The sequence below is a fragment of the Channa argus genome, chromosome 20 (genome assembly GCF_033026475.1).
Source record: "Channa argus isolate prfri chromosome 20, Channa argus male v1.0, whole genome shotgun sequence".
Classification (NCBI taxonomy): domain Eukaryota; kingdom Metazoa; phylum Chordata; class Actinopteri; order Anabantiformes; family Channidae; genus Channa; species Channa argus.
Window position 1 is genome coordinate 3,337,578 of NC_090216.1, and position 26,158 is coordinate 3,363,735.

The 26,158-nt window shown below is 42.4% G+C and overlaps 1 protein-coding gene across 2 annotated transcripts in view; it reads right to left on the minus strand.

Annotated features, from left to right (window-relative positions):
- tbkbp1 (TBK1 binding protein 1) overlaps positions 1–20,332 on the minus strand; it is a 55,997-nt gene extending 35,665 nt beyond the window's left edge. The window contains exon 1 of one of the 2 annotated variants that reach the window (XM_067488458.1): positions 19,719–20,332. The gene's annotated coding sequence lies outside the window, so the exon portion shown is untranslated. Of the gene's footprint in view, positions 1–19,306; positions 19,675–19,718 lie in introns of those variants that run through there. The other variant, XM_067488459.1, reaches the window with a different exon arrangement.
- Between the last annotated feature and the right edge of the window lie 5,826 nt (positions 20,333–26,158).

Here is a 26,158-nt window from a genome sequence, read left to right on the forward strand (position 1 = left end):
TTGCAAACATTGCTAACCCAGTCACATCCCAGAGCGGGAGCTTTCTATGAACACTGCAAGTCATATTTTTGGGTTCATTTGAGGATTGAAGCAACAGATGACTGTTCTCTGTTAGCTGACCACAGATCGCAGTGGAATATAGCAGCGCAAATCTCTTCTTACAGATGTTAATATTAATGAACTCTGTTTTCTTTGGTAACACAAAAGAAACTGGTATATACAGTAGCCATAAGCTATTTTATTCTTCTCCGTAAAGCCTGTGCATAATTATACAGTATACAGGGCTCTGACTGTGTGTCTCCGTATGCTTGTTGTCTCCAACGGCATAAACATATGAGAGCAAAAGAAATCATGACAGCTGGGTCAAGGCTGGGCTTTCTGGTGATAACACAACCAGCATCAAAGAGGAAACCCGGGGACTGAGTCCCTGCAGAGTGTGACTTTAATGGTGGATCTTTCCAGCCCACCCTGTTCCTTCCCCACAGATGGCAACGTGCTTCACAGTTTCTTTCCTTCACCCTTCACGCCTCGTCATTCCTTGCATCCCCACTCGTCTCTTTGCCTCGTCCTCCTTCTTTCCCTGCTTCCTCTCTGTCTGGCGGGGTTAAACAGTCCAGCTCTTCTCAGTGCCACGCCGTGATCCCCACAAGGGTGGATGTTTAGCACCTCTCTGACTCAGAGACAGTGCAGGCCAGTCAGCGGGTTTTGCTTTTCTGCCCCGCATGTCTCCGCCAAATGCTCCCAGAATTCCTAGCTTTGCACTCCTACACCTGTTCCATCTGCTTAGGTGTCCTTTCTCAGCAAACAAGGCCAGGGCTGGACAGTAGACCACACACTGACAAGCTATTAACATGCTGGCAGGTTTGATCATGTGCCTTTGTGTGTGTGTGTATTAATATGGACATAGGAGCACATTGATGTTGCTGAGTGTTTAAGTGTGTCAGTACAAGGACAAAGCCGCTCTGTGTGTGTCAAAGAGGGGGGAAAAAAGGAAGGAGGTATTGATGTGCTGGATCTATATTGATGCTGTGTGCTGACCTTCATATCAGCCAGACATGTCTGATCCATATAAAATTCTTTTGTTATGGTCTTAATAAAACTAATAACAACCAAGCTGATTTTTGCCCTCAAAGTCTCCATTCTTGCACATGACTCAGGCTGGTTGAAGCTTCCAATATGTAACATTTTTACGGTGAGTAGCTTCAAAAGTACAGTGTGTTGACTTGTAGTAAGGCAAATGGCATCACTGCCATTCCAGGCCATCATCCTGGACTTGCCACACTTTATGACACCACCCAAGAAGAAGCTGGCTCATTATTTTCTGAGCTGTGTGGGGCTCAGTATGGCCGAGGCGTCAAGATTCTGAAGAAAACTATGTTGCAGGAAGTAAAGAAGAGGAAAAAGAGACAAACGAAGGTTAATATCACCCTGAACTGGTTTCGAGAGAGTTAAGAGAAACAAACATACAGATGCTGAGCTGCTGTTCTTGGTGTTGGACAAATACAGTAAGTGATAATTAATTAGCTGGTTTGAGGTGTGTTTGCTTCATGTGGGGTTGTGTCAGTGAGGTTTTCACTCTTTACCCGCTACCTACATTTGTCAAGGTAAGCAAATGTGTTGCTAGACGTATGATCCATCTACCCATTATGTGCAAGTGCTCATCTTGTTCAGGTGTCCAGTGTATCTCAGGGCCAATACAGAGAGATGTGCACAGTTGTCTTTCTGCAAAATTATATATTCATCACAATGTCAACTGTCAAGTTGCTGGATGATGATCGAGAAAATTATGCTTTTTTAATCACTAAATGATTAAGTCATATTTGTATAAATTCTTGTTATGTGCGTCTACCATGTCAGTGCATATCAGGCTTTGGTGTATGAAGCTTTTTTTTTTCATTGGCAGCTCAGCAACAGCTTGTAAACAAATGCACACTCGCACACTGCTGTCAGTGAGGAGGAGTCAAAGCGTGACTGGTATTTTCGGCAACGGTGGAAAAGTGAATTACACTCAGCAATGGCAAATAGCAAAAGTACCAATTGCTCCCTATCGGGGGCTTTGAAGCACTCGCACCTTTTTTAAAAACTCCTGTTTAACCAGTGTGCAAATCATGGTCCTGCTCCAATGAACTAAATTAAAACCCCATTACACCAAATTACCCTTATCTGTTTAATTATTGACTAATGACATCAAATATATATTTGTTGACACCAACGCACATGATTTTCTTCTTGACCTGACTCTCTCACGGCCGTTGCTGTGTGGCGGCCACACTTGGTTTACCTAGAAGACACGTGGATTTATATCTCGATGTGCTTTCAGAACGCATGTGCACTGCACACACACCCACATACACACACGCACGTCTACATTCCCGATACAAAGCACTTACGCGGTTTGTCAGTGCAGGAGAAAAACACTGCCTCTAACAAATTCCGAGCTGTGCCATGCCATACCGCACCATGATTCATCACTCGGGGAATCGGCCGTGTAGGCAGGCAGATTGCTGTGTGTGTGTGTGTGTGTGTGTGAGTAAGGCAGCTGCCATTCGGGAGATTGATGGCAAGGGCAGGATGGAGACAATGAGCTGTGTTGGTGTATTTTTTTTTCTCCGCGCTCTGTTTTCTGTCTGCTCCATCTTGCTTTTCTCTTTCCCCCTTTGCACCCGTTATCTTTCTGTTCTAGCAAAGCCCCACTTGTGTCCCCTCTCTTTTTCAACCACCCCTCCTTCCTTTCCTCTCTTCCTCTGTCATTCATCTATCTTGGTATTCAGCAGCAAAGTTCATCACAGCCCCCCTGAGCAGAGGCATAAAACCCTTTATCTTGACGTGGAATGAGAACTTTTCCTACCAATTCCAATACTTAGATTCCCTCGCTGTGAAATCTGAGACCAAGTCAAACTAAGCTGCAGCCCAGTAGCAAAAATCAGACAGAGAATGTTTGGGGAGGCAAGATAAGACTTTTCTTCTCCTTTTGCAATTAAAGCCCACCCTCTTTTTTTTTTTTACCAACTTCACACTGCCCCCACAATTAAGAACAGCCCCACGCAGTCACGAACACACGTGGCACACAGGCAATATACACATACATGCTGACACAGTGACTTAGGTGGATGACTCATGAGCAGTAATGTGCTTCCCAGTGTAACAAAGCCTGTAATTTGGTCTCAGCTGTTACAAAGCACATTAAGAAAGAGAGTGTGGTGGTTTCTCTCAACGCACAGTTGGCACCTCGGCAGGACGGAGTGAAACATGACTGCTCAGGACAGATAAGATGCACATGTCACAAAAAGGGAATGTGAGAGAGCTGTGAGCACAGTTGGCCCTACAAGAGGTCGGATGGAGAAATTTAAAGATTCCCATTACTAATGGATCAAATGGCTGAATGTAATGTGAAAGCTGTGATGTATTGTCCCCTGACTCAGCTTGGTTTTCACTGGAAAGGCTGTGACAAACCCACTGTGTGATACCTGCCCAGTGCCCAACAGCAGACAGTCAGAGTTAATGGTCCAGCTGGTGAACATGGGGCAGCATGTAGCAGCTAAAGAGCCGGAGCTTCCATTTGCTAATGTTGCTTTATTTTCTTGGAGCATACAGTATAAACAGGCAGCTGTTTGCCAACAGGTCCCTGCCATCTTCAGAAGATAATATAACTATTTTATTTTATTTTTTCCTGGCCCCAAGTAGCCTCAGATATAATTCCTGCAGCTTTAAAGCTGAACAAGCTGATCATTGGTTTACTTTGTAGAACTTGCATATTCTGTATATATTTGGAATTGTAGTAAAGATTTGTATTTATGGTGTTTTTTTTTAGTTGTTCTGTGTAAATGTGACAATTCGGTGCTTTTTAGTAAGTTTACTGACAGTAATAAAACAAAGGCTGGTGCAGCAGTAACACAAGTGAAGAAGAGTCACTTGATTTGCTAACGCAGCACCAGACAAAGTCTGAAACGCTGTACTGTAGCAGCTAAGAGCTAAAACTCTGGGTGAATTGATCGGAGCAAGAAAGTTTTGTAAATTTAACTCTTCATTCATCATTAAGATTGAGAAAATGTTTTTTATGTCTTTTTAAAAATATTACTGTAATTTTAAACCATTTATTTATTTATTATGTCCGACACTCACCGATTCCAATCTTCTCAGATGTGAGTAATGGTTTGTTTTGCTTTTATCAGTTTTATATCAAGTGAATAAACATTTTAAACTTTGAGTTTTGGATTATTAGTCAAACAAAACAAGGTATTTGACAATGTGGCCTTTTCTCAAATTTCACTTTATGACAATACCCCACCTGATTCTGAATGTGTAAGACCTACTGTGCAATGGTGCAACGATGTGATGAGTCTCATGGCTTTTTCATTATTGGGCACAGTGCTGTTCTTTGCGGTTTCATTTAGAGATGCTGCAGTTGCAAAGTGCGTTTCCACAATCTGCTGCGAGGGAGGCTCAGTCGCTGAGGAAAGTGTTGCGATGCAAATACGGTACAGCGTAACTTCACAGCCTTGAAGTGGAAAGTAGTATCAGTCAGATCCCATCACATGCACCTCTCAGTGACAGCTGGAGCAGCTTGAATCCTTCCAGTGCTAGTGGCCCAAACTCGTACTTGGCTCTCGCTTTTGTCTTGTTTCCCCAGCGTCTAAAGGCTTGTGTGCTTCACAGAACGTCCCATCCTCCCCGTAGTTGTCTGTTCTGCTGTCATGCACGGACTAAAGAACAGACTGATAGTCAGACTCACAGGTTTGACACACACCAAGACACACACACACACAAAATATACTAAAAATGAATATACAATGATATAATACTAATATGTTTGCTTTTAAACTTTTTTAGCCTCATTCAAGCGGGTGGAACTTTCTTGAGCAACCATATGTGTAGTAACAAAAGTATACGTAACACCCACCCACACAGATGCCTCATAAAATGCACAGCAAAACATGGGTTGATGCAGACGCCTTCGTATCTGATGAGACCTGGACCCTACCATCATATTTTTCTTTTAAATTTAAATTTTTTTTTAATGCATTCAATTCTAAGAAACATCAATAGAGCTGCAAAAACTGAGGTTAACTCCCAATCTGGCCTCAATTATATTAAGAAATGAAGATCTGCGAGAACCTGCTAATGACAGGAAATATGACCAAATGTTTAATTGGCTCCCAGTGCTGATATGCCAATCTGTGGGTGCTGATTAATTAACAGTGCTGCTGCAGCTTGTTGGATGAATCCAGAGTCATGAGCACATGTGAGGCAAAAGAGAGCATTGCCTCAGATCAGAAAGAATACATGATAAACATGAGCAGTGCATTGTGGGAACAGAGCATGTGTGCTCCTGATGTGTGCACGTGTGCATAACATAATCTTTGCCTCACAGATTCACCATTGTACATCTGTGGAGATCTAAAATAATACTGAGTGTGTGTGCCTGTGTGAATCCTCTGAATGTGTGTGTACACTCCATCTGCATGTGTGTGTCTCTTTGTCAAAAGTGTTAGCACTGTAATGAAAGTCAATGCCTTTACCAAAGGACCCAACCACTTAGCCACCGATGGCCGCTGCCCTTCCCTCTCAGTCTTCAGAAACAGACACGCATTACACCCCGAACCACTCTCTCCGCTGCTCTGTGATGCTCATTTTTCAGAGAGGGACCGGAGCGATGAAGGATGAAACAGAAAGCCTGCTGTACATGGAAGCACTGTGTCGGGGTTTTGCGTGTGTGTAGGGAAAATCAAAAGACAGTGAGGGGATGGACAGGGAGTCAGGGGCAGCGAGGGAAGGAGCTGGATCCAGTGAGTGAGAATGAAATGTCACTGTTCAGGCGCATGGAGACAAATTCATGTTCACATGTTGACAAGTTGTCCAGCCTTAATGTCCATATAGTCCATTTGTCCCTGCCCTCTAATGCAACCAGTGGGACAGTTTGTTGGAATGGCACCCCCACATGTCCCCCCACATCTAGCAAAAGTGCACCCCTTTTGGCTGCAGGCACCACAATGGCGGATACCATCTCTTGGTGCCAAAATGACCAGTCGCACACTTATTTTTCAGGCCTTAACACTCAAAGACAAAGGATTGAAAGTGGTCAGGCCGAGGCACAAAAGAGGATTGTCCTGAAAACACAATTATGCAGGTGTCTTAGAAGTGTCACATAGTATCTGTACTTTCAAATCAACAAACACAGGGTTTTTCCACCAGACTGGGGTTTGTCCAGTCCAGTGTGAAACGACTGCTATTGCTGTTGTTTAACGTGACACCTCAGCCGCTGTGCGTCGCCCCACGATAATGTGTTTCTGTTGGTCCCTTTTGTCTCCTTGTACAAATGATCTGCTTAGCCATGCAGTATTTTACAGGAGCCCAGTCCCTCAGATGGATGCATTGATGGTATCCCTATTAAAGTGCAGGTTTAGAGCTCTGACTAATTCAAATGCTTGGCAAGTTGGTAAAAATTAAGATCTTTGAGAATAAATAATAACTGTGCAGAGATACTCGCTTCTAAACGTTTATGAGCGACAACTGCAACAATTTCTGCTTCATCGGTAAGTTTTGGAGACTCTTATTTATTGCAATGGGATCATGACTAAAACCTGCAGGGCTGTGCAGAGCGTGGTGGAGCGTAGCAGGTGCCGCGGGGAAGGGGGAGGCCTGGGCGGAGCAGACAATCGGGATTTTGAGTCTCATGCTGAAGCTGGCACATTGTAGCTTTTATTTCTGGATAATGTAGAATTAACTGTGTCATTTGAAAAAATGTCATTACATTTTGTTCAATGCAAATATTAATAATTTATTCATAATACAACAATGGTCTACTTCTGTGAAATGCTAAGCAAATAGGACCCCTCCATCCAGTGCAGAGCAGTAAACCTACCTCGGAGTACGCTAACGGTACGGGTAAAAATTGCTTCGTAATTAAAAGATATTTTAGCCCTCCTGCAGTTAGCTGGCATCCCTACGTATGCGCCTGGTGAATCAAGCAGTTCTTAAGTAGGGCATCTCTCTCTCTCTCTCTCTCTCTCTCTCCTTCACTCTCTCGTTTACACGCAAACCGGGGTGGATGGAGAAGGTACACACACACACAGCAGCAGTCAGCACTGACTTATTGTCTGCTAACAACATGCATATGCAGTTAGTGGAGGGAAGAGTAAGAGACAGAACAAGAGAGAGAGACATTTACTGTAACCACGTGACCTGGAGGAGTTTTGGACATCCGGCATTTGTGGAGGATAAAACTACTAGATTAGATTAGATACTAGACTATTAGATTACGGCACCGCTGACGTGATAAGCAAAGAGCGATTAGGGAGAGAGAGGAATTAAGGAATAAAAGAGAAGGTGAATCCATAGGTTTCAGTTCACGTGTCTCTGCACACTTCACACACTGCAGATCATTATGGACTCATCTACACACTCTCGCCTGCTTCCACCTTGTTCTTTGCCATTGTAAAGTACGGTTCTGTATACATTTAACACCTTTGGTTCAAAATAAAATAGGAGTGTCACGGATTTAGGATTCAGTATTTAAGGACCCAAGTAAGGACACGGCAAGAGGACGATTAAATGTTGGGGGATTGTATTATTGTAGGGACTGGGGGGAGCGACAACTGAAAATCGCTCCAATAGGAGGCAGGGTCCAGGGCCAGGCCCAGGCATGCACCCGGGTGCATGAGCCAATGAGCAAAAAGCCCCTTCAGAGCCAGCAGAGCAGGCTGGAGGTCTGGCTGGAGGCTGGGCTGAAGACTGGGCTGAGGACTGGGCTGGAGGCCGGTGGCGGCGGCAGAACCCCTCCGGAGGCCGAGACAGGTGGCAGGCGTTGACAAAGGCGGAGGAACTCCGAGACGGGTTCAGGGGCAGGAGGAGTGTCGGCAGAGACATTAGCTGGAGCAAGGACGATGAAGATCAGCTCGAAAACCAGGAGAGTATCCATCGACTGTGCCGGCCGCGGGAGCTGGACCTGTGACAGACTGTTCCTGCCCGGTGAAAGGAGCAGGAACAGACGGGGTGTCAACCAGGTTGGACCCCACCGAACCGCACAGGAACAGAAGAGGCGGCGTTGGTCGAGCATAGAGAGGGGTGCCTCTCTTTACCCTCAAGCAGCAACCAGGACGCTTCCTGTCCGGGAGCATGCAGCATAACAACAAAGACGAACTGGCAGGGAACTGAGGGGGAGCAGGGGAAAATAATCAGGTGCTGATGACACTAAAGACAGGAAGTAGGCTGCGGGGCTACAAAACAAAAGCTGGAAACAGGTAATGAATCTGGGGGAAACAGGGACAAACTGAACTCAGGGAACAGGATTGTGACAATGAGGAGAAGAGAACATGTCTTTGACTGCAACATCGACCACACAACACATTGTTATTGTGTTTCCTATTGTGTGTACTACTCATCTTTAGCGCACATTGTTTTTCACCTGTAATTCTGTGTCTTATCGACACCGGTGATACTGCAGTACAGAGCAGGGGGCCGAAATCCAGAAAGTGTAGAGAGAAGTGATCGAATATGTTACTGAAGGCTTTTTGTCGCACTTTGACAAAATTGCCTTATCATTGCCGCTTTGTTGACTTGCATTAGCAACAATGAATTAATTGTCCCAATTTGTCGTGTACAGTTCATCTGTTTATTGGCTCTCAGTAACGTGGACAGCAGCCCACACAAGCAACGACACTACCAAGACTTTACTACAGGAAACACAATGTGCCTGTTGACGGTCTTGGATCCCGAAAAGACTGTTTTTCAGTGAGACACTTGTCTGTTAGTCTGGACTTATTCAGGCCAAAAGTTTCCTTTCCTTCTTGGATGATTTAAAAGGATATGTCCATTATATTTTTATGGATCTTAGTCGCTCGTCGCTGTCCCTGTCAGTGAGTTCATATTTTAGCCGACATTGTTCACGCACATTTGAGCCTTGAACTGTTTGTGTATTCACCACAAATATTATAATAAAATTTGATTTGCTTAGGCTGCGTGGTTACATAAGAAAGACGAAGAAAACCAATTTAGCTCTAATCTCAAGTAAATGTGTAAAAAGACCGATGATGATTCACCATCTTACTAATGCAAACAAAGTACTCATATTTCACTACCTGACATAATTAAGTCAGCTTGATCTAGTCTAATGTTTTGCTGACTTAAAAATAACTTTTTGTTATACAAGAGGCTGCAAAAGTTTGCAGCCCCTTAGTTTGAAATGGCAAAAACAGAAAATGAACAAAATATTTAGTGCTCAGTTTGCTACTACAAATATTCCTTCATTGTCAATTAATTTTGTTTTCATTTTTTCAATACATTTTTCATGAATCCATACTCTACATTCTACATTATTATTAGTTCGCATCCGTTCTACATGCAATTGCAATGTAAGGGAATGAAAAGTTTTGCACCCAACTCATACAAAATAGCTAGTCAGCAGCAATCCATCATGTCGTCATCTCAGAAACTCACTTCACTAGTAAGGTTTAATTCAGCGACCTGAAACTTTCCTCTGTTCTCTGGTAAATCCTGCTGCTGAATCAGCCCAGGTGAAGGCTGCTGAGGTCAGCGAAAAGCCTTGTAATGTCCGGAGCTACTTGTAATTGTTAGCTGGCCAGCAATCCCGCTCAAACTGAACGAAACACATTAATCCAATGGCTTTTTGGGTCACACGAAAGGACCCCAACCGCAGTGTAACTTCGATGGAGATATTTTAAAGTAATAAAACTGCTCTGATGTGTGATGTGATGAAAGAACGGTGGTCTTCTTGTTTTGCCTGTGAATTGGGCCTCATTCACACGGTCCCACATTGGTCTGCGAGTCTCTCCCCGGTTTTCTTACGCCGTGTCTGCCAGCCATGTCCTTTGTATTTGGCCCTCAGAAGCACAAGATCAACGACTAGAAGGCTGGAAATGCAAAGTGTAGAGCTAAATCGAATCCTCGTACAACCTTCTTAGCGACACACAACGATGAGGCACAGAGAATAACGAGCGCGTCCTCTTAGACTTTCTCAGTAGGCTGCATGTCACTTGCCCTGACGCTTGTTGTAGCCGATTTCAGACATCTTTATTGGAAATCTATGTGCTCTGCCTGGGCCCTGCTGCAAACACAAAGATTATCTCACAGATGAAATTATTCTTTGTATCCACAGAGTCACTGTGACGGCAGTTTGTTAGTCCGGTCTGACTCCGCACAGAGGCAGGCGTCTTTATTCTGAGAGATGTGACAGTGTTGTCTGCTCCTCTCTTTACTGTGCATGGATTTCACGTGGTTTAATTAAAATAGTAAACATTTTCTCAGATGTCAACAAGACATTTCCTTACAGGGCATTCTCCAAAGTGTGAGCAGATATTCTTAGGTGCACCCGGGCCGGTAACCTGGTTTTCCTGAGACACAAAAAGAACCGTGTGAGTCCCCAAAGAGCGAAATGAGTCCAGGCCCAGGACGGACTTTCTCCCCCTTTTTCTTGAACCAGGTTACCTCCAGTTACACACACATACCCCCACACACACACACTCAAAATGTCCTTTCTAGCTTCTCTCTCTTCACTATGACTCTCTAGTCACACACACACACACACACACAGACCTTCTGTGCTTGTTACTCTACGTTATGTGGTTGGCACAGTGTCTTGAGTGGGCTGAGAGAGTGAGTGGTCACATTACACTGCAGTTACATCACATTCCTTCGGTCTCCACAGCAACCAGGTGTCCTCTCGATAGAAGAACAACACAACTATGACCCTGTTATGTCATCCTCTAGTTGTCACACAATGTTCAAGGTTTTACATAAACAAAAACAAATAATAAAAAAATCCCATCACATCATTTCCCATCCTCACCATCCTGCTTTACTGCTGCACAAAGTCTTGGTGGTGTTTGCCACAGTCAGTCGGGTTGTTCTTGAACAATGAAAACACCCGGGACAGTGCAGTGGGAGGTGTGAGTTTGTTGCTTCTGAGAGCAGTAAAGCAGAGTTTGGAAGGAGGTGAGGCTTGTTTCTCCGCTGAAAGAATATGGCTAAAGTGACTCATCTGTTGCCAGAACTCCGATGAAGAGAAGAGCTTAGTTGCAGGTGGGCCGCTCATTGATTTTTCAGAAGCAGGCGAAAAGAGAAGATCAGTGGTCACTACGTTGGCCCACAGATATTACACCATAGTTATGTAATGTGTATATATATTATATATATATAAAATATGAGAAGTAGATGAAAACTCAAACCTAAACTGGGGTGATTGGTGTAAAGTTTGAAGAAGTGGTCTAAAGAAGGAGCATAAGTTATTTTTCCTTTGCCTGGTTTATCGCTTTTGTTGCTTATTGGTATGATCACGAAAACTTTGATTTGGACCAGAAACACCCTCCAGGTGTGACTAAACATGCAGCATGTGCCATAAACGGGATGCGTGAAATCTGGCCTCTGGCTAAATATCACCTCCTCAAGGAAGCTGACTATCTGTCACAGGCTGGACATTAGCTGCCATTTACTTTTCTCTTTTTGGACTGAAAATCAAAGAACAATGAACAGTGTCTGTGCTCTGGTAACCAGCTACGCTTCTCATCTTCGTTTAAACACAAACCCCAGGACTTGTAATAGTTGATGGGACTTTGCCACTTGCTGGATTGAGAATTATTAACACGTAGTCTCCAGTCGTGACGGCTTAGTATCTTTTGGAAATGAAAAGAGGTTCATTGAATTTAAAAGCCCTGAGCACCATGCTGTAATAAAATGGGTTTGATATTAATAGGTCACAAGTATAGACAAACACATCTATAAACTGTATGTTATGTTATAGACAACATTTACAATAATCAAACAAGTGATCAGGACATTGACTTCAGATGTTAAAATAACAATAATATTACATTTCTTGTCATATTTTGAAAAAGCTGATTTTACGCACATTACAGGTTCAGATTGTCATTTTTTCCCCTAATGTCTAAATAAATTACTGGTTTTGGGTAATTTTATACTTGAAAATAAATGTGATTACATTTATTTTGTTAAAATATAATGTATTATATTTCATAAAGTGTAATCTGTGTCAATAGTACAGTAACTAAGTTAAAGCTACAATATGCAACTTTATGTCTCTGTGCACTCTGCACTCCCTGCACTGCTATGATCTGCCACGCTTCAGATATTAATCATCATCAAGTTACGATGAAAAAAAAAACACAAAAACCTCCTAAACTTACTCACCAGCAGAAATAACTTGTGATTGGTTAGAAGGTCGAGGCTTTGACTGCAGCCCTCCTTGTTGAAATGAATCTTTGGGCATGTTTCGAGTGAAAATAACATTTATTCGAATAAAATTTCATACTGAAGCTTTACGTTGAAATTTTATGCAACATAAACATGTAAAAGAGTTGAAACAAATGTTAAAAATTGATTATTACAACTGACCTCTCTTTAACCTTTAAAGTTTAAAGTTGGTTGAACTAATTTTCTGGGCATTTTCGTGTCAGCTAAACCTGAATTTTGCTGTAACAAATATTATTGCCTTTCCCGACTCTAAACACCAACATGTTTACACAATTTACAAGACTTCTCTGACCATTTTTGGGTTTTATCTCAGCAACAACTGTTGCAGTGCAGCACGATGATTGTTTCCTTGCAGACGTCAACCCCAGATAACCTGCCATATGGACTTATGAAACAACATCTGGCACAGTCCCATTTCAATCTTTTGACTTATTCAAGAGCTTGGCCTAAATGGAAAATGGAAAAATCTGAAGAACAATACATTTGAAAGCATCGCTTTTTCCTTTCTCTGTCTCTCTGTCTTCCCCTTCCTGTAGCCCTCGTGACCCCTTAAAAGCCATCTATGAACATCCCATCAGCCAGCAGGGCCTCTGCTCTCCCTCTTCATTTAGTGATTCAGTCTGTAAGTAGCTTACATAAATATCCATATTTATGTACACTATATGAAGGGCGGCAGTGGCTCACTTGGACCATAGGCGGCCACTCGCGGAGGTTCGCACCGCGCTCTTCCCCACCACACATCCAACACACAATCCACTGAACCCCCAACAGCCCATTCCCATCCCCATCCCCAGCCGGATCGTAGCATAAATAATCATAGCATAAATTTGTAAAGTCACAGAGAGATCAGGGGCATGAAACATGGGAAATGAGAATGAAAAAGTGGCGAAGACAACGAAGGGAAATGGAAGAGGTTTTGAATAAGTTAGCGCTCTCTGAATAACGTCAGTGCAGCTTCCGGGCAGGGGCGTAAGTGGAATAATGCTTGATGCCCACCGGTGATGATACTGCAGAGTGAAATTAATGATCAAATATTCTCATGTGGGAGCTCACCTCTCAGGTGCTCGGTGGAAACTATCACCAGGCTCCAGTGTGAACAGAGAGGGTTAATGATGCAACGTCCGAGATTGTTGTGGTGCTAAAATCAAACTTATTGGACCTTAATAGGGGTAAACTTATGTTCACAGAAATTATGAATACTTTAACCATGGAAACAGTTTAACAGCAGCCTGCCAGCATTGTCATGGAAACTCAATGAGTGAGGCCAAACATAGAACTTCATTTAAATTTGTGTGGAGATGCCAAATATTAAAGGTGTCAGGATGAATTTGGGGGCAATGTGTAAAGAGGAATACAAAGCTGGTTGTGATCGTTTTGATAATGTTATTTCTCTCAAATGATACTTGGTAAGATATTTAGCATCTTAGCAGGCAATATTAAGATTTGTTAAGATATGTTAATGTGAACAGCACGACTAATAGAAATTGTATAAAATATTTTGATGGTGCAGCCATAGCCACGTTTGGTGTAAACCCACAGTTGCGGCAATATTGTTGTATATGAGCAATGGATCAAATTACTGCATGTTATGTATAAAGCGACAATAAAATTAAAATCGACAATGTTTGGCAGAAAAGAAAGCTCCAAAATGAAAACAACCACAGGCACAAGTCTTTGGTAGGATCATAAGCAGCGTCTTTATTCTCTTAACAATGGGGCATTAGCTCTACAGTAGATATAATTTCCACTTGGACCAATTTAACGTCGTTATTTTGACATTACACTCAGTTCGATAGAGATTCATGTGTCATTGTAACACAGGAGAGAACAATTATCAATGCCCCTTTTGTAACATCCTTTTGTGTTTTCAAGATGTAGCTGGTATAGCTGATACAGCTGAGTAAGGAAATAACTCACGCAGTATTTGTGTTACTTAAAACCAAATGCTGCTTTGAGAACCAGCACGAGCACATTACCCCTCGACTCACAGAGCTGAAAAGCCAAAGCCACGTTCTCAGAACATTAAAAAGTTAAATTAATGGTTTGGCAGAATCTTTTTCTGAAGAAAGCAACAGATCTAAAAGATTGATGTAAAATGTTGCATCACAACTGCCTCTGAAATTACCTTATTGCTAAAGAAGATTAAGAACATGATGTTCACTTCACTGCTGTGTGTCACTTCACAGATGTTGTTGCTCTCAGCATGTTGACAGCTGTAACTCACACATTCACAAAGAATCCGAAGCTAAAGTAAAACAACAGGGAGGAAGTTGAGACAATTTGACTGTTATCACACTTTTCAATGGAGCATTGTCTATTACCTACATATCTATGGTTCAGCAGGTAGACGTCTACCTTCCAAACATGTGATAGGGAGCTAAAGTCTGCTCAGAGTGGATGAGTGGGTATGGACGCAGATGAATTTCAAGTGGAAGACAGCAGTTTTCCTCCAACTTTAAACTGACAGCATACACTACTCACAAACAGCTTAGGGATATTCGACTTTCAGGTGAAATTTCTGCAAAATGTAAAAAGTTCATGCAGCGGTGATATTGTATAAAGAAAGTAGGGCATTTAGTTAGAAGCACGCGATGCTTCATCTCAAATGATTTATTGAAACAAAGGCTAACAACAGTGGTGGTTATTGTTTAAATACAAACTGTCATTGAACCAGAACAATTAGCGGTCGATTCATAGATCAGACACTTGGTTTGTTGCAGCTCATCACTTGCAATGCAATGAGTACTGAAACAGTGAACAGTTGGACATGTGCATTGAAAAGTTTGGAGAAGGTAAAATCATGTTCACCTGTAAAGGTTACAGTGTATTTTAGGTGCATTCTGAAATTTCACCTGAATATCGAATGTCCCTTAATTCTGGTGAGCAGTGTATGTGTGTACTTCATCATTTCACAAACCATCCCTTATGTGTTATGTGCCTGAAAACCTCATTGATTTAGCAGCGAAACCTGAGATGATTGTCCTTATTTCTTTACCACTTTTATTTTTTAACTGTGACAACAAAGGTCGGGCCCACAAAGTAGGAATCTACTGACTTTACCGGGAGGTAGGTCACCTGCTGAAACGTGATTGTGGGCCGAGAAGAGGTCATAACAACAACCCAATTTGAAAAAATTTCATATCTCCTGTTCCCTGCATCTGCAGTAATAATGCTGAAGTGTGATGCTAAATCAATTAGCCGCTCGTTTAATTACGTGGAATGTTTGCCATTTTATATTGTTGTTTGGTTCTCAGGAATTACAGAATTAGTGTTGGACATCTGTGACATACTGGTTGTGTAAAAAGGTACGTGTATATTTTACAAAAATCGAATTAATATCAGTTTCTTTATGAGGGTAAGTTTTGTGTGTGTGTGAGTGAATCTAATAGTTACCAACAACAACAATACTGGAACTAAATGCTTGTCCAAATTTAAAAAGCACTTTGCAGAAAAATGACTGTATGACCAGGGATCTGCAGATGGATGGATGGATGGATGGAAATGAGCCACAGAATTAGCTGATTTTCTGGACTTTTTGTTACCGAGGCAACTATTTCAAAATGCTTCCTTTATGTATAAGGGTTTAACCTTTTTTGAGATTATTGGAATTGGAATGAGGCCTTATAATGCATGACTGCAGGTGTCCGTAGTCATTTTGTCCTACATTGTGCAATGTGACGATTGTGATTTTCCAGGTTGAGTAACATTTTCTTGAAGATTGAACAAGTCACACTAACAGCAACTGTGCAAGTTAATTCATTCATCAGAGAAAAACACTCCCGCTGCTCAATCGAAGGTGCCAATGTTCTCAGTCTGATTGCGTCAGTGACCCTCCTCCTCCCATCCTTAACACAATCACACACACACACACACACACTGCAGTGTAGTTACTCAAGCGTAACCCTCCCCAAGGTCAGTTGGCACAATACAGCTCCAAACACACTCTAATTAACTCCAAAATTGAAACAAACACCAAAGGGTGTGTCTCTGATAATGAATCATCCCTGAGCCCTATCCAACCTGTTGAAGCTGTGACACATTCTCCTCCAGAATGTGTCTAGATGCCAACAGAAAAACTCTGATATAACACATTGTGCACTGAACTGTGATGGTGTCCTTGGTCGAAATTGAATAACTTTCCGACCAAAATCAGACTGAGAGGCCATTTCCTCATGAGAATGAAATCCCTGACATACTCCAGCCTCACTTCACAGCTCATCCTGTTTCAGGAAAGACAGCATCAACAGCACTCAACCGCACACAACAAAGTACCTTATACAACAGCTTTGTGCGCAGAGGAGCTGGCTGTGTTAGGGGAAATAAACATGATTAACAAGGGCAGAAAAACAGCAAAACAAGTCCAAACCCCTTAGAAGTATTGTAGCAAAGCAGTTGGTGATTAGCAGGCAGGTCAGACAGCCCTCCCCTCCCCCCCCCCCCCCCGGGAGGGGACAAGAAGGGTGGGCTGAATACTTTAACTGAAGTTGTGTCAATTACCTAAAGTCGGAAGGCCAGTGAGATGAAGCGTTACAAATGATGGAGGAAATAATGAGTTCTTGATGTGGCCTCCTGACCCCTCTCAGGGGTCACAGCTGAAACATTGGCTTTGTGACTAACTGACTGACGTCTGAATGCCAAAAGCCTTTTTTATCGCGCTCTTCTTCATTGCTTTTCTCCACGTTTACGTTCTTTTTTGCCTCTGCGAGAGCAGAGAGGACGAGCCCAGCTGCAATTCCGCCCTTAATCCACTCCAGGGTTTTCTTTGAAGACAATAACAGTCTCCCTCAAAGCCTCACTTCATCAAAACCCACTGGGTTTATTATCGAGGCAGGAGCAGAGAAACCCCATTGCAATATAATCTAAAACATTTTAGCATGACATTCAGCCGAGCTATATCCATGTGCAAGCTTTTCACGCCTACAGAGAAAAATCATCTCCACCCTCCTCCTGTGTTTATTACATTTTATTACAACCCCAATTCCAAAGAAGTAGGGACGAGGTATAAAACCTAAACAAAAACAAAATACAAAGATTTGTAAATCTCATAAATCCCTATTTTATTGACAATAGAACTTAATAAAATATGTCAGATGTTGAAAATAGTTGGAACAGGGTGATGTTTACCATTGTGCAGCATCCCCTCTTCTTTTAACAACTGTCTGTAAACGTCTGGGAAGTGAGGAGACCGGTTGCTGGAGCTTTAGGAGAGAAACGTTGTCCCATACTTGTGTGATGCAGGATTCTAGCTGCTCAACAGTCCTGGGCCTTTGTTGCCAGATATTGTTCATTTTATAATGTGCCAAATGTCTTCTATTGATGTAAGGTCTGGACTGCAGACAGGCCAGTTCAGCACCTGGACTCTTCTCCTGCAAAGCCGTGCTGTTGTGCTTTTCTTTGCATGATAGAGCTTGATTGCACGGGGAACTGTGTTCACAGGCAGTGATTTCTGGAAGTGTTCCTGAGCCCATGCAGTGATGTCCAGTAGAGAATCAGGCCTGTTTTTAATGCAGTGCCGCCCGAGGTCCCGAACATCAACCGCATCCAGTTTTGACCTTCGACCTTGTCCCTTGCTCACAGATTCCTCCTGATCCTCTGAATCATTTGATGATATTATATACTGCAGATGGTGGTATCTTCAAAGTATTCGCAATTTTACATTGAGGAACATTTTTCTGCAGTTTGTCACAGATTGGTGAACCTCTGTCTCTGTCTTTACATTTGGGGGGCTCTGCCTCTCTGAAATGCTCCTTTTATACCCAGTCATGTTACTGAACTGTTGCCAATTAACCTAATGTCAAATGCTCCTTCATTTGTTTTTTGATTTGCGGCCATTACTTTTCCAGCCTTTTGTGGCTCCTGTTCCAACTTTCTTGAGATGTGTTGCTGCCATCAATTTCAAAATCAGCTTATATTTTTCATGAAATGGTGAAATGGTCTCAGTTTCAACCTCTGATATGTTGTCTATGGTCTATTTTGAATAAAATATGGGTTGAGGAGATTTGCAGATCATTACCTTTTGTTTTTAATTAACTTTTACACATCGTCCCAACTTCTTTGGAATTGCGGTTGTATATGTAGACTGTCGGTATGATCCAACGAGCCTGTGAGCAGTCTCCATTTGACTTTTGGCTGACTATGGGATGATTACCATTATCCCTCGTCTTGCTCTAGCACCACCAGCAGGTCCAGTGTGACTGTAGAACAGCACAAAACTTTGCACAAACATCCATAGCTTCCTAGCAATGTGACACTGGTGACTCCAAACTACGGTGGCCCTGAGAGCTCACGGCACTGCAAATCAAGAAATGCAAAATAAAAAAACAACGTCATCAATGCCTGCTTCTTAATGCTGCCCCTGCGTTATCAAACTGATGTTTTGTCTTTTTGCATGTTTCCTAGATTTGCCGTGTCGTGACCTTTCAGGGCCACCATACCAAACAGTATGAAGTTACATTTTTTGTAGATTACAATATGACTTGGTCTGCAACCTGACTTTAATATCTGCAAAATTACTCACATTGCCATGAACTTTGTTTTGTCAATTTGTTCCATCTTCTTGAGACGCAAATTGATAGGAAGGTTTAGCCACACTCCTCACAGGTAAACAAACAGTGCGGTAGTCTAGCTCCATAGTCAGCACACATTCAAAGAACAAGCCTCAGCGGACTGACAGCGGACATCAGGTCAATATTTAAGTTCATTTAACGCATCAACCAAGTATTCGGTAACATCCACATGCAAGCTTTGCGGTAAAGAGGGAAAAGAGCAAACTGAGGCTTCCCTTTATTTCTCCTCTGGGCCACCTACAGCCCGATGCTCAGCCCTTGTTTTCCCATGTCAAACCAGCACGCAGACCCCATTCCCTTCCAGCTTTAGGTTTGTTTGTGTTTTGTAGGAAATCATTTTCCAAATTGTAAAATACTTATTGGCTCAAACTTCCTCAGTGATGCTGCAGAGTGCTGACTATTCTATCTATCAATCCTATTACTACAATTTGAGCATTGTTGCAAATTGAAATGAAGTTCAGCTGTTTGCAGATCTGTGCTGAGATGTTCTCTGCTGCCTCCGTCCTGTGACTCACCTGGCCGCTAATATGCAGTGATAAAAGCGGGTCAGACAACAACTAGCCGGCAGGTGTAAGGCTACTTCTGCTGACAGCTTTCCATCAGCACACAGCTGAAGTTGGCTGCGGACAACGAGGCACCGCTCGGTGTGATGCTGATGTCGCACACGCGTCTCCTTTAAGGGGATGTACGCATCCGCTGTGGTCACTGCAAAGAAATTTGCGCGTACAATAAATAAACACAGCGGATGATTTTCTTTTGCTCTGACCTAACGCGTTTTGCCCCATTTCGAATCGGGCTTGTGCTCTGGCGCAACGACTAAAACATGGCTGTGATGCGTAACCGTGGATGTCGGGCATCCAGTTTGCCTTGTGCCTTCAGCACACACGAAAGCCACGGCACGGCTTGTACAAAAAGAGAAAAACTTACGCGCTCCCGTTGATCGAGCTAGAGAAGCCATCCCTGGGGTGGGTGGAAGGCGGGCGGGGGAGGGGGGGCAGTGCACCCCCCAAAACGCGCTCTCTTTCACGGTGTGATAGCCCGGCTGCCGGCCGCTGCCTCGCTCTCCCTCCTGTGCTGCTGTGGCACGGACAAACACGCCTCCTGTAGCTGCTACTGTGCAGCAATGAGCATCACATCGCGCACCGTTGGAGCTCCGCTGGTGTGGGACGATGATGTCGCGGGAATAGGAGCGTCGGTCTCTCCTTTTAACGAGAACATCTATGTCTCCTGCCTGAGTCACCGTGCTGAAAGGAGGGAGAACCAAGGCAACGGATCTCTCAGCAACTTGAAGAAAAAAAAAAATCTAATCTTCTCATTTACATAATAGTTCCATCAGGAAATAATGTAGTGTATTTTTAGCCCGGGCTTTATGCGCACAATTCCACAGCTTACATTTAAAGCCACATGGCTCAGCCAATGGCTACATCCTCTGTGCACGAAAACTCTTCGCACCTTCTGTTTTCCACGGTGTGAAGGAAAAACTGGCAAAGCTGCCAAACTACAAGAGAACGAGAGTGTCGACACACACAGAGCTATATTCAAGTCCTCAGTCTTTTATGGCCTCGACCCCTAAGAGATAAAATGTGGGTCAATGTCCCACTTTTATGATGCACAATGGCTGGTGCCAAGAAGGCTAATAGTTTGATTCATATTATTTCCACTTCCTGTGTGTGTCCCAGCTGAAGTTGTAAACTACTATGGTATTGTTTCTCCACGTTGCTGGTGTTTTTGACACAAGTCTTTACACTTTTCCACAACTGAATACATCATTTAGCTGCAAATCCCAGCTGAATGCTGACAATTTTGGACAAACCAATCGAAAGATCTTTGAACTTCTTGAAGATATCAGAAAGAGGATTTGGCATTTTGCATGTTCGTAAAAGCATATGTGATGCTTTTGCATATGAAAGCTCATTTCACATGGAGTAAATTCGTGTGATATCTCTACATGCGATTCCCAACATGAGAAAGGTCAAACATCATATGTTAAAATGTGTCACAAATGTCACTGTGTTTCCCCTGGATATGTTATTAACCCTTTAAAAGCCATTGTGTTTGCATAACTCCACAGTTTTCTTTTTTTAACAAATATGGCCTTCCAAGAAAAACACCCACACACACACCATCAATCCAACATCAGTAGTGACACACGTATCATTTAATTAGCCATGCAACCTTGCAGAAAATCAGAAAAAGTGGGAAATTATGCTGCATACTTTGAATAGGAAGAAGCACCATCTGGTGAACAAATCTAAAGGAAATAGAAGGCCAGTAGTCCGAAATGCCATGGACTTATTTGCTTGTCACTAAACAGCTACTCATGCAACACGTTGCTTAGCTCCTATAATCTCTGCACAAAGGTCTCTAACCTCGTCTGAGGTACTGACTGCTTCATGAACTCTGCCTCTGGAAGAAATGCAGTCTGTGCTCGGTTCATGAATGAGCCTTCCAGTCTTTGGTGGCAGGGTTCCCATAGGAACACATGTGAGTGATGAATCCATGTTGGATAACCGCAGGCTTGTGCCTCTGGGATCAATAACAGTCTCCTTCATCTTTTTTTTTCACATTCAGTGTGAGACAGTTATGATGTCTCCATTTCACAGCTCCCCCATATTCTTATGGGGTGCTATTCTTGTGCGTTCAGCCCAAGATATTTGCGTCATCTGAGAATTGAATGACACAGTTATTAAGGTTCATTTTCCTGCAGTCGTGTGATTAACTTGAGCAGAAAAGGACAGCAAACAAGGAGAGAGGAGGATTGAATTTCCAGATTCAGAGCAGGGGCTCACATTGATGTGCCCTTAAATTTATAATACTGTTTCATATTGTAAACTATTATTCTGTGTAGTCACGATAAACTGCTTTGCAAAAAACCCAGTTTCTTTCTGTTCACTGTGTTCACTGAGGAGTGGGTTACATTGTGCCAATCAACGTGCCCAAATACCTGTTCATGTTCAGCAAGCTCATGCTGTTTTTCTTGAGACTCTAAAGGTCAGCTGTGCACTTAATCCTATTGATGGAACAAGGCTGTTTGTGAATGTCATTTTAGCTGAGGAGCATCGCTTTCATATTTACTGAATGACATGCACGGAATCAACAGAGGACTTGCTCATCGATGCGTTTGGCTACGTTGGGTCCCACGCTTTTTTTTTATTTTTAACAACCCCTAAATAAAATGAGGTTGCATTTCTAGGTGTCTTCCCGAATTCCTTTGGATGCCATTTTGACTTTTTCAGCTGCAGACAGCTCCAGTAATAAATAGAATAGACGAACTTCCTGGTTGAGTCTTATGTTGCTTTTACCACATTAACATATTTCTGGCTGTGAACCTTTTAAATTCTGACTATGCCTCTGATCACAGGGATATTATTTTTCTCCTTTTCCCATATTTCATCAAATACATAACGTGCTTGTAGGTGTGCCTTATATAACAAACCCTACATATAAACAGACGTTCTTATGTTCTCACTGATTCATTCATGTTCTACGCTGCTGCTTATTGATTCTCACTCTCACAGGGGAGCGAAACCAATCCAGCACACAGTGGGCAGAAACAAAGCAGGGAAACGGCTTTTTAAAACATTTGTGAAAGAACCAGCCCATAAAGAACTGAGCATTATTCAACAAGTGGAAGGAACTGCTATAGCTTTAAGCATTTGGAAAATATCCCAAAAGTGATATTTAATAGCATTATGCATTATCTATTATGCTCTTCTACTTTTAGTCACACTCCGCCACGCTCTGCACAGCCCTTCAGGTATTTAGTCATTATCAAATTGCAATAAATAAGAAGCTGCAAAATGCACTATTCAAACAGAAATGAGTAAAATTATCTGATTGGCTAGAAAGGTGGGCCCAGCTGCACTATTTTTCTAGTCGAGATATATTTGAATATGAAATCAGTTGGTTTATTTTAACAGCAAAAAAAAAAAAAAATCTATCAAACTGAAAAAAGGCGTAGTTTGAAGCCTTAGCTCATTTTTCATCAAATCAGATTTAAAACTGCACTGTAAATATTACAAAAAAAGCCTTTTCTCTGATTTACATATGTGAACAATCTTCCAAATGAATCAGTGAGGGCTGGGATCTTCCTGAACACCAGTGTGGATGGATGACTCTGTGGCCCAAAGAAGCTCCTGAAGCTCGGCGTGATCAGTCATCTAATGCAGGAGGCGAGGTGCTGAATAAATGTCATGAATAAATCTACATTAAAACCGTTTTTGAAACACAGTTTTTGGCAACTTAACCTTTGAAAGATTCACTCTAAAGTTTTCTCCTCTCCATCTATTGTTCTGCCTCTACTTTTTTCATTGTTCACTGTCAGCAGGGTACAATGATTATAATAACCACGTTACAGCTCCATTCAAATGCCTGATTAGTGAAACATCTTCTCTAATTTGTATCCGCGTAGCACAGCCATTATAAGTTGATTTATGAATAGGAACAAAATGCAGGGAATGTAGTAATGATTACACGGGTCAGACAAATTGTGAAAATGCAATGGTCTTGATTAATTATTGCATGTTTTCGTCGTTGCAGAACAGATTGTAAGCAGGAGCACGTCACAACAGTGGGTAGAGTTCAGTCAGTGCTTTAATCGTTCCTAAAGAACTGAACAGAGTGAAGCCAGCGAGGCACCTAATGGGCCATCAGCAGCTCCCTTTGGCCTGCAGCAAGAGAAAAAAGTCCACCGGGGTTGTTGTCGTTGTTGTCCAGTCGGCCGCTCTTCAAACCGATGCTGCCCCGACAGAGTGCCCAAACATGTAAGCCTGACATGTCCCGCTGTTAGGGCTCAGTGGGGAAAACAGGAGCCGACTGCTGGCGGGAATGTAGGTTGATGGAGAATGAAGTACTGACGGTGGCCAACCGCTGCTCCCCTGCACCCTCACCCCTGGCAAGTTAAGCACTTTCCACACTGGATGTGTCTCCTGGGCCGGTTTAAACACAGCCTGCAATTTCCAGCTACAGTAGAACGCGGCTCCCTCGTAGGCCATGAATGATTTAGAGGCTGGAGATGGATTGTTCAAGTTGTAATGTGTTGTCAATTATTATTGACGGCGAATAAGATGCCATATTTGTGTGCTCAATTTCTCGTTCAGCTTTGTTCAGTCAAATTCTACTTTATTCTATTGTAATAATTTCTATTCTAATACTTTTGAGGAAAAGTTCCCATTATACAGACAAAAAAAAATGTTATTCAGAAAAGTACACTGCAGAAATATTGGCAAAGTGAAATGAGACCTTCATCGACAAAAACCCATTGAACTGTTTTTTCAAACTGACATCAAGACCAACACTTAACAAAGTATAATTTCAAAATGATGAACTATGACAAAAGTCACAAAATTGCATTTTTTTTTTTTAATCAGGGTTAAAAAAATAAAGGCTAATAGAAAATCTGAAGTGTAGGTTGAACTTTTGTTGTCTTGTGCCACGTCGTGAGGATCCTCGTCTTGGTGTGTTAGGTTCTGTGTTTTGGTAAATGCTCTGCTTATATATGCTCACCTGACTTGGGGTTCAGTGTCTTGGCTGACATTCACCATGTAGCCAGGAAGGACCGGGAGTTGCATGGACTTACCGACTGACTTTCTGACTTTCACGATTCTTAAAAGCATCACCGCAGTGGGATAGCGGTGCTGCCACAGTAGGTCAGTAGAGGGGTGCTGCCTTACATTTGCTGCATCTCCACCAAATCTGAACAAATTCAACAAAAAACCAGTGTAACAGGCTCAGCACGTACCTCACAAGGTGGCGCCTCAGTCCAATCAAAATTAAATCTTTAAGGAAATAATTAATCACTACACACTTGACACACACATGGTGACAGTCACTGACTGACACTGTCAGTATTGAGTGTGTGTACTCCTAGCATCTATGTCATATGTTTTACAAATTGTGAAATATTTAACGTCTACCAGTGACCTCCTCCTAAGCATAAATGTGAAAATGTGCATAATGTGTTCACTTTACAGGTTTAACACTTTGTTGTAGACTAAATCACCCACTTACACTTAGTCCCATCTTGACCAATAGCTACAGTTTTCAGCAGAAACAATAAAGCGCAACATTCATCTGCAAACTGGCAGCACCTGCACTGATCAGCCACACCTTTATCACCACCTGGTGGTTTTAAAGTGAAGACCAGTCAGCCTGGATCTTGTCAGCATGACTATAGCTGTACTTTTTCTTTTACTTTACTGTGAAAGACAACAGACTCTGCAATACAACTACTGCGGAGCCGTGCATTTCATTTCCCACATGTTGAATCACAGCTGATAAGATGTTTGGAGGATTATTATTGGATATTAAAGATGCAGGTATCTTGGTGGGTGGAGAGCTTATATCAGAAAGGTTTTGTTGGAGCACGAGTAGTTGATATAGTCCTAAAACCCTAAGCAGCTGACACATGAAAGCAATTTGACTAATACTTGTTTGGATCAGCTCATTATGTGCCGTGAGCTTTCAAAGCTGAAACGCCTCGAGATTTGTTGTTGTGCAGATTTCTGACATTTCAGCTTTTATTGCTTCCCACATATAATTACTAATTATACGGAAGAGTAAATGTTTAGATGACAAAACCTGGAGGAAGGTCCAAAGTGTACTAACACAGCCAAAGTTTGACCACGACACCGACGAAGGCTTTGCTTTCCTCCACACTGGTTACTTACTGTGTGTGTACCCATGTGGTAATAATCACACATGAATGCACACATCAAATCAATGTTGCTGTACAATGTTGCTTCTCATGCACACACACACACACACACACACATACACACACCAAAGGCAGTGGCAACTTGGGATTCAGTGTCTTGCTTGACATTCAACATGTAGACAGGAGGTACCGGGAATTGAACCACTGACCCTGTGGGTGACTGCCTTAGCAACTGAGTGACAGCCGCCCTGAAATAACATCAAAACATTAATAATGATGCTCAACACAGGCAGCAAATGTCATTGCCTTCCATTTAAATGCATTGTAGACTTCATAACTGTAATAACAAATTTTCATATGTTCAAATCTGTAGATTGTACTTTCTCCTTCTTGTGATGTCACAGAAATGTACTGGAGGTGGAAACTAGTCTGTATCGTCATTATATGACCCTCCAATTTATTAGGCACACCAAGATAAATTGAATCTAAATGGGTCCTTTGCTGGACCCTTTGCTGACATCTTCGTTATGTTTAGTGCTGTGTGGTAATTTTTCTTATCTTTTCGAGAAAAAATAAAATAGAGCCTACGTATCCGTTCCGTCTCAAGGACGATCCTGTCTCATCTGTTTCTCTGGGTGAATTTTTATTAGAAACACCATCAGATTAAACTAGAAAAACTAAACAAAATGAGAATATCAGATTTCGTCGTGTG